The 10,310-nt window shown below is 34.5% G+C and overlaps 1 long non-coding RNA gene across 1 annotated transcript; it reads left to right on the top strand.

The window, feature by feature from the left end:
- Positions 1-675: 675 nt before the first annotated feature.
- LOC113348440 lies at positions 676-8,012 on the top strand. The gene is made up of 4 exons (XR_003359674.1): positions 676-979; positions 2,727-2,811; positions 3,541-3,611; positions 7,846-8,012. It is a non-coding gene; the product is annotated as an uncharacterized LOC113348440 (long non-coding RNA).
- Positions 8,013-10,310: the final 2,298 nt, after the last annotated feature.

The following is a 10,310-nucleotide window of genomic DNA, read 5'->3' as shown; positions in this document are numbered from 1 at the left end:
ATTTCATAGGAGATTTCTTCTTTTTCTTCTGCACACAGCGTTTAGCAGAGCAGAACTGCTTTTGATCATTTGTGCTAAGATGATCCTGATTTTTACACAAGAAAATTGAGAGTTTTGGTAGCATATTGTGTATTTCTGTATCACCCTTGTTGTCAAGGTGACTGGAGAGTGATAATAGTCAGGTGACATTTGCTGACATAGTTAGAGTTATTCCACATGTCGTATAAGAATCACGAATGTGATTTTCAGCAAAGAGATTAAGAGAACAATCACAGATTTCATCCTCAGGACAATAATCAAGAGTATTCATCCATGCTTTAATTATCTTATTGTAAGGATCCTCAAGCTCGTCAACGCTATTAGACTAGTCAAGTGACGATTTGAAGCTTTTTACTCGATTAGTTAATATAGATTTTTAATTTAACAATAATTTAGATTCGAAACTAGTATCACTAGATAGGTCTCGAAAAGTTATGCGCGATGGACTACTTGAACGTGTCATTCGTATATCAGATGAAGAAGATATCATCGGATAAGTATGAAGGGAAAGATAGTGCCGTAGACCGACCTGGGGCTGCCCATATCCAAAATGTGGACGCCTTAGTAATCTCGTTGGCCTTATCTTCAATACGTGTCAAGGATAAATTCTTATTTTCTCTTTTCCGTTTTCTTTCTTCTTTCTTTCTTTCTTCTTCTCTGTTCTTCCTTTCCTTATCTCAGTCAATCTCAAATTAGAGATTTTGATCGTGAATCTTGTTCGAGTAAGCTTAGGAGTTCGGTAATCATTTGGTGTTAAAGTTGGTTTAAGTTTATATGAAGAAGGAATGACGTATCAAAGAGAAACATAAATGTCAGGGTTAGAGTGTAGTTCTTGAGATGGAGTAATCAACAGAAGATTTGAGTTTCTGATAGATGAAGAACCAATGGGTTTTAAGTAATTGAAGAGGTGAAGCTTTTCTGATAAAGAATCGAAAAACAGGTAATTTAGGGTTTCGATTTTGATTGATGTTTCTTTATGTGTTCTTTTCGTTTTGATCAGTTATAGCTTGGGTTTGTTATTAATTGAAGCGTAGATGGATGTACAGAGTTTAATTTTGATTTTATAAAAACTAGGGTTTATGTTCTTCCCTAAATAAAATCAGAAATTAGGGTTTGTAGAATTGAGTTACAAGGATAAGATGGGTCTGGTGTTTTCAATTACAGGGGACTCTGTAGTTACAAATATGCAGAGGTTAGTAGTTTAAGTAATGGTGATGTTATTGAACTGGGGGAGGCAGAGTAGAGCTGTGAATGGTGATGTGTTAAAAGTAAATAATGCTAATGAATTCTGGAAATAGAGTTAATTAGTGGAGGTTGATATGATGTAGATTTGGTTGTTGTTTGGTTAATAGATAGGATGTGCAGTTGAGATGTAAATGAGGAATTGTAAGGAGTGGAGACGTGTTAAGTGTTAAAGCGTTGAATAATAAGAAGAAACTAGAAGTGTTTGTGTTGCTTCTTAGAGGGTTAGGTTTGGGTAACACATGAATTGTAGTTGTGTTGAAATGTATTACAAGAATGGGAATTAGGTGGTATTGGGGAAAACTACAGATGAAGGGGAAATTCAGGAAATGGTTGTTGATGAGATTACATGTGCAAGCGAAATGAACTAGAAACAGTAATGAAGCTGATAAAGTATTGTTGCAGGTGGATGAATTGGTTTGAATTGTGATAATGATGACAATTGGTGGAGTTGGATTGAACTGAAGTTTAGATGTGCGAATTAGGAATGTTGGAGCTAGTCGCAAGTGGTCATGAAGATGACTTTGATTGGTTTCTTAGTTGGGCAGTTGCAGTCTAGTGAAGCTGCAGATGGAGTTGATTTCTATGGTGCTGGTCTTGTGTTGCTGTTGATTAAGTTATAAATTGGGGGTGTTGAGAACTAGAAATGATTGTGTTAATCAAGATGAGATGTTGAATCACATATGTGGAAGGGTTTATAGTAATGCTGCTGGTACTACAACTCAAGACAAGTTATAGGGCACAAGTTATAAAACTTAGTGACAATAAAGACAATGAAGTTGTGAAAGTTGGATTAGATGTAATGCTGGGAATGGTGATTATAGTGTTGTAGATAGTGATTCTGTTGTTTTGCAATAAGAGTTAGAAATGTATCATTTGAGTATTTGTTTGTTTGTGTTGCACCTTGCTTTGGACTTGGCATATCTAACCTGAATTAGTTATCCTAGTCAGTTGTTTGACTCAGTTAGCTCAATGAGTCGACTAGTGTTGAAACAGACTTGACTCAGTTTACTAGACCTTACCTGACTTTGAATAGTTTGACCTGACTTGACCAGGACCTTGACCTTGAATGGACGTTGACTGTTAGTTAAACCATTTGACCGTCTTTGACAGTTAGTTAACCCAATTGGACCAGGCCTTAGATTAATGGGCAGGGTTAGTATACTTGGGCTTAGGCATAGCTTTCTTAGTTTGATACTTGGACCCTTTATTGTTCGATCTAGCCTTTGGTTCCTTCTACAAAGTTGTAGATATTCATAAGACATATCTAATAAAATAGAGAATGAATTTAATTGAATTATTAAACTTTTATATGTGTTAAAGATAGATAGCAAAATGGTGTAGAACCATTAGATAGTTCACTTAACTTTATACAACTAGAGAATTGTATGAGATTATGTTATGAGGCTTTTGGATAATTCTTAGAGTACTTGTGTGATTAACAGTTAGTCTATATTAACAACGAATGATTCCAAGGATTTACCAGTGGATTGTGGATTTCAAGTTAGGCGTGGCTTGGCATCAAATCAGGTGGGAACTCTTTAACCTTCTTGTAATCATTAAGCATTCCTTGTATTGCGAGCATGATGATTCTTTATTACTTTTGGCATGTTTGTGTGTTTTACTATCTATGTAAATGCTTATGTGTGCCTTGATGTGCGTGTAATATGCGTTGTATGATTTCCCCGCAAGGAGTGTCTGTGATTCCCCACGGCTCTTTGCTAAGTTGAGTATGGCGTCTTCTTCCCCGTTTTAATATTATTTAGTAGGGCGGATTCTTCCCCGTTTCAATATATTAGTAGGGCGGCTTCTTCCCCATTTCGATAGTATATAAATAATATACAGTAGGGCGGCTTCTTCCCCGTTATAATAGTACCTAGTAGGGAGGCTTCTTCCCCGTTTCGTTATTATATATACTATTTTATTTGGGGGAAATCACTCGTGTGCATATTATACTTGTTTGTCTAACTTTCTGGTCTTGATGGTAATATTCTGAATCATAGTTTGTATGGGAACTCTGTGTGGACGATGTTATTATTATTGATTATGGTTGCTCTTGCGTCGTTTTCTCCAGTGAGTTTGGCGAGGTAAGAGTGACACTTGCTTCATGATGCATAAATAGTTGAATGATTAATTTCTTCTTGTTTCTTTCGATTTATATTCTTTTAGAAATGTGAAACATAATAGCGATTACTTTAAAGTTATATGTTTCTATTGGGCACCCCTTTGGTATGATATGCTCACTCGTTCCCGCTCCAGTTTTCAGTAATCAGAAGAAAAGGTGCGCTCGAAGATAACCATTTTGTGGCTTAAAGCTTTTATCGTATTAGGTATGTTGCGTAGCTTTTGTATATGTATATTTTTGTTAATCTTTAAAACAACACATTATTATATTCATATCACTCGAGAGATCTTCATTTATATAATACCAAAGTGTATGGGTTTGCCTTTGGGATTAGCTCATGTAATTTTGATTATTAGAATCGGTAATCTTGGTTTGATGCTTCATTTGGAAATTATGTTATAATCCTATTAGCTAAGCAGGTTTAGTATTTGGGGCGTCACAACTTGGTATCAGAGCTCGCTATTAGATCTTACATGGGCAACAATAGATAACAGTTAGTATCAGATGGTGAAGTAGATTAGTTTAGAACCGGGTTGGGTTGTGAGATAAATCTTAATCACTAAAATATAGCAATAACTGAAAGATTTGTTTGATTGATTGATTTGTTTGTTTGACTATATGTATGTTTTATGAAGTAAAATTGTAGGGTAAACCAACTAGTTTATATGAGATTAGAGAATAATTAGTCTAAAGCTATAAGCGCATAGGCAATCCAGTACTAAAAGTATAGTGAGATTAGTATATTTGATAGATACTGAATATCATATAGAAACTTTATTATAGAATAGTTTTTAATGCATTTTTAACCCGTAATTTATTGAAATAGGAACTAGTGTGGAGAACTTAAGTATAAAATTTATAGTTTCCATTATATAAATTCATGTAAGAAAATTATACTTCTCTCTTGGATATAATTTAAATTAGTATAGTTGAACCTAGAGCATATATAAACTTTATCTAATATTGTATTTAGAACCAATAATCTTTTGAAATAGAAATTAGTGTATTGAACCTAGAGCCCAAATTTTAAATCTTATTGGTAGAAAGACATTTAGATTTGTGTTTCATTTCATGTTACTTTGAACTCATTTACAATGAGTTGATTTTCGCGCGTTTGTAAGTACGAGCAGTACTTGCAGTTAGTGGAGAGATAAATTTTTTCTATAAGGTGAGGAGTTTTGAAGACCACAAGTATGGTTTGATTTTCGAGGACGAAAATGATATAAGGTGGGGAGAATGTAAGGATCTTCAAGCTCTTCAACGCTATTAGACTAGTCAAGAGACGATTTGCATCTTTTTACTCGATTAGTTAATATAGATTTTTAGTCTAACAATAATTTAGATTCGAATATCACTAGATAGGTCTGAAAAAGTTATGTACGGTGGACTACTTGAACGTTTCATTCGGATATCAGATGAAGAAGATATCATCGGATAAGTATGAAGGGAAAGATAGTGTCGTAGACCGACATGGGGCTGCCCATATCCAAAACGTGGACGCCTTAGTAATCTCGTTGGCCTTATCTTCAATACTGTCGAGGAGAAATTCTTATTTTCTCTTTTCCGTTCTCTTTCTTCTTCTCTCTTTCTTCTTCTCTGCTCTTCCTTTCTTTCTCTCTGTCAATCTCAGATTAGAGATTTTGATCGTGAATCTTGTTCGAGTAAGCTTAGGAGTTCAGTAATCAGTTGGTGTTAAAGTTGGTTTAAGTTTAGTTTAAGAAGGAACGATGGATTAAATAGAACCAGAAAAGTCAGGGATAGAGTGTAGTTCTTGAGATGGAGTAATCAACAGAAGATTTGAGTTTCTGATAGATGAAGAACCAATGGGTTTTAAGGAATTGAAGAGGTGAAGCTTTTCTGATAAAGAATCGAAAAACAGGTAATTTAGGGTTTCGATTTTGATTGATGTTTCTTTATGTGTTCTTTTCGTTTTGATCAGTTATAGCCTGGGTTTGTTATTAATTGAAGTGTAGATGGATGTACAGAGTTTAATTTTGATGTTATAGAAACTAGGGTTTTTGTTCTTCCCTAAATAAAATCAGAAATTAGGGTTTGTAGAATTGAGTTACAAGGAGAAGATGGGTCTGGTGTTTTCAATTACAGGGGACTCTGTAGTTACAAATATGCAGAGGTTAGTAGTTTAAGTAATGGTGATGTTATTGAACTAGGGGAGGCAGAGTGGAGCCGTGAATGGTGATGTGTTAAAAGTAAATGATGCAGATGAATTCTGGAAATAGAGTTAATTAGTGGAGGTTGATATGATGTAGATTTGGTTGTTGTTTGGTTAATAGAGAGGATGTGCAGTTGAGATGTAAATGCAGATTTGTAAGGAGTGGAGAGGTGTTAATTGTTAAAGCATTGAAGAATAAGAAGAAACTAGAAGTGTTTGTGTTGCTGCTTAGAGGGTTAGGTTTGGGTAACACATGAATTGTAGTTGTGTTGAAATGTATTGCAACAATGGGAATCAGGTGGTATTGGGGAAAACTACAGATGAAGGGGAAATTCAGGAAATGGTTGTTGATGAGATTACATTTGCAAGAGAAATGAACTAGAAACAGTAATGAAGCTGATAAAGTGATGTTGCAGGTGGATGAATTGGTTTTAATTGTGATAATGATGAAAATTGGTGGAGTTGGACTGAATTGAAGTTTAGATGTGTGAATTAGGTATGTTGGAGTTAGTCGCAAGTGGTCATGAAGATGACTGTGATTGGTGGCTTAGTGGAGCAGTTGCAGTCTAGTGAAGCTGCGGGTGGAGTTGAAATCTATGGTGCTGGTCATGTGTTGATGTTGATTGAATTACATATTGGTGGTGTTGAGAACTAGAAATGACTGTGTTAATCAAGATGAGATGTTGAATCACATATGTGAAAGGGTTTATAGTAATGTTGTTGGTACTACAACTCAAGACAAGTTATAGGGCACAAGTTATAAGACTTAGTGACAATAAAGACAATGAAGTTGTGAAAGTGGAATTAGGTGTAATGCTGGGAATGGTGATTATAGTGTTGTAGATAGTGATTCTGTTGTTTTGATATAAGAGTTAGAAATTTATCATTTGAGTCTTTGTTTGTTGTGTTGCACCTTGCTTTTGCCTTGGCATATTTAACCTGAATTAGTTATCATAGTCAGTTGTTTGACTCAGTTAGCTCAATGAGTCGACTAGTGTTGAAACAGACTTGACTCAGTTTACAAGACCTTACCTGACTTTGAATAGTTTGACCTGAATTGACCAGGACCTTGACCTTGAATGGACGTTGACTGTTAGTTAAACCATTTGACCGTCTTTGACAGTTAGTTAACCCAATTGGACCAGGCCTTAGATTAATGGGCAGGTTTAGTAGACTTGGGCTTAGGCATAGCTTTCTTAGTTTGATACTTGGACCCTTTATGGTTCGATCTAGCCTTTGGTTTCTTCTACAAAGTTGTAGATATTCATAAGACATATCTAATAAAATAGAGAATGAACTTAATTGAATTAGTAAACTTTTATATGTGTTAAAGATAGATAGAAAAATGGTGTAGAACCATTAGATAGTTCACTTAACTTTATACAACTAGAGAATTGTATGAGATTATGTTATGAGGCTTTTGGCTAATTCTTAGAGTACTTGTGTGATTAACAATTAGTCCATATTAACAACGAACGATTCCAAGGATGAACCAGTGGATTGTGGATTTCAAGTTAGGCGTGGCTTGACATCAAATCAGGTGGGAACTCTTTAACCTTCTTGTAATCATTAAGCATTCCTTGTATTGCGAGCATGATGAGTCTTTATTACTTTTGGCATGTTTGTGTGTTTTACTATCTATGTAAATGCTTATGTGTGCCTTAATGTGCGTGTAATATGCGTTGTAAGATTTCCCCGCTAGGAGTGTCTGTGATTCCCCACGACTCTTTGCTAAGTTAAGTATGGCGGCTTCTTCCCCATTTTAATATTATTTAGTAGGGCGGCTTCTTCCCCGTTTCAATATATTAGTAGGGCGGCTTCTTCCCCATTTCGATAGTATATAAATAATATATCGTAGGGCGGCTTATTCCCCGTTATAATAGTACCTAGTAGGGAGGCTTCTTCCCCGTTTCGTTATTATATATACTATTTTATTTTGGGGAAATCACTCGTGTGCATATTATACTTGTTTGTCTAACTTTCTGGTCTTGATTGTAATATTTTGAATCATGGTTTGTATGGGCACTCTGTGTGGACGATGTTATTATTATTGATTAGGGTTGCTCCCGCGTCGTTTTCTCCAGTGAGTTTGGCGAGGTAAGAGTGACACTTGCTTCATGATGCATAAATAGTTGAATGATTAACTTCTTCTTGTTTCTTTCGATTTATATTCTTTTAGAACTGTGAAACATAATAGCGATTACTTTAAAGTTATATGTTTCCACTGGGCATCCCTTTGGGATGATGTGCTCACTCGTTCCCACTTCAGTTTTCAGTAATCAGAATAAAAGGTGCGCTCGAAGATAACCGTTTTGTGGCTTAAAGATTTTATCGTATTAGAGATGTTGCGTAGCTTTTGTATATGTATATTTTTGTTAATCTGTAAAATAACACATTATTATATTGATATCACTCGAGATATCTTCATTTATATAATACCAGAGTGTATGGTTTTGTCTTTGGGATTAGCTCATGTAATTATGACTATTAGAATCGGTAATCTTGGTTTTATTCTTCATTTGGAAATTAGGTTATAATCCTATTAGATAAGAAGGTGTAGTATTTGGGGCGTCACAACTTGGTATCAGAGCTCTCTATTAGATCTTACATGGGCAACAATAGATGATAGTTAGTATCAGATGATGAAGTAGATTAGTTTTAGAACCGAGTTGGGTTGTGAGACAAATCTTAATCACTAAAATCTAGCAATAACTAAAAGATTTGTTTGATTGATTTGTTTGTTTGACGATATGCATGTTTTATGAAGTAAAATTGTAGGGTAAACCAACTACTTTATATGAGATTAGAGAATAATTAGTCTAAAACTATGATCACATAGGCAATCTAATACTAGAAGAATAGTGAGATTAGTATATTTGATAGATCCTGAATATCATATAGAAACTTTATTATATAGTAGTTTGTAATGCACTTTGAACCCGTAATTTATTGAAATAAGAACTAGTGTAGAGAACTGATAGACACATTTTTGTGTCTAATTTGTCCTCAATGTCCGTATTGTTGGCACTCGATTTTGTACTAATTTTGTTATTTTATGTATTTGTAGGTATTTTTTGGAAATAAATATTTTAAGAAAATTCGGCTCGAAAAGTTGATTTTGGCACCCGGAGGACAAGTGTTATTCGGACTCTCGCTTTTGGATAAGGGGCGACCACTGGATAAGGGGCGACCTTCTTTCAAAATTCAAAATTTGTTTTGGCGGGAAAATTCTTTCCTTTACTGGCAGATTTTCAATTCGACATTTGAAGGTGTTTTAACGAGATTAAAGAGCTGAGACTTAATGGGTATATGTGATATGAGTATATAAAGATATTATGGTGGTTGGGATCGATCAAATTTGTCCAGAAAATCAATTCCCAATCAAAACAGAGAAAAGAATATCGTCTCATTTTTGGAAAGAAAATCACGTAAAAGATGTTGCATGTTTGTGTAGTTAAGCCCAGATATTCTCCTAGGATGCGTATCAATCAGTTTATGAAGATTTCCAAGACAATTAACGTACACAGAGGAAGAAATAAGAAATTATTCTCAAAAGAAGATTTTTGAGGAGTTATGGCGAGATTCAATGAGGCTTAGGTGTATAAATAGGTTGCTACTATCACAGGGAAGGGCTGTCGAGAGTTTGGGGTAGAGAGGAGTGTAGAATCCATAGGAATTGAGAGAAAAATTGACAGAGAAACTGCTGCTGCTGCTCTGAAGAACAAGGAATCGGCCACGGTTTCTTCATCCAAATCGCAACAGTTTCTTCATCTTCGCAACAGCATATTCAGCCACAGAACTTTATTTTCCGTCACCATTTGTTTCTCTGTAACAGTCCAACATCGTCTTCGCAACAGAAACTGCTGTTGCGATTTCTCTGTTGCATTGTTTACTCATTTGTAATCAACTTTGGAACAATAATAATATATTTTGAGACTATGATTAATATGAGGAGCTAAACCCAACATTGGGACGACGGAGGGAGTCTATTTTCGTCATTGTGGTAAATTTAATTTATTCTTTTTATGACTTTTGCACTGATTAAAAATTGAAAAATGATTTTAATTAATTAGTTATCATTTTATTTGATGCGGCATGCTTGCTTAAATGTTTGATGTCCCATGCTTACGATTTATAACTAATATTCTGAGAATCTATTTTGGCAAAATAAGAGTCCATATATTTATGTTTTGAGCAGTAATTGTTAAGAATAAATAAAATATACCACATGCATGAAGAATTGGCCAAGTCCTTAGTCCCAATACCTCTCGAACATCTTGTGACAAATTTGTACATATATTTTCGTTTTAAAATCTATTCAAGTCCGAGCAACGAACTTTTACTTACCTCTTGAAAAATACTATAACAAAATGGCGCCGCCGACGCGGACTTGTATATAGATTGATTTTTTTTTTTTTAGGTTTATTATTATTTTATTTTTTAGAATTGTTTGTTCCCTTTTACGTTTCTTTTTGTCTTTATTTTGCAGGTTCAAAGTGAAAACTAAGGACTTGGAGAGGAAAAATCTTAAAGCGAAAAGCGAAAAGAGAAGAAAAAAAGGACAATTTTAGGATTTAATTTTTAATTTTTTTTTTAGAGTGTGTGAGGAAAACTGTAATTTTTTTTCTTTATTTATTTATTTGGACTTTGGACTGGACTCTTGGACTTTGTTATTATTTTTTTTTAACCCTACGGAAGGGTATTATTATTAAAAAAAAAAAAATTATATAAACT

The sequence above is a fragment of the Papaver somniferum genome, chromosome 2 (assembly GCF_003573695.1).
Source record: "Papaver somniferum cultivar HN1 chromosome 2, ASM357369v1, whole genome shotgun sequence".
Classification (NCBI taxonomy): domain Eukaryota; kingdom Viridiplantae; phylum Streptophyta; class Magnoliopsida; order Ranunculales; family Papaveraceae; genus Papaver; species Papaver somniferum.
This window is presented reverse-complemented; position numbering and strand designations above follow the sequence as displayed.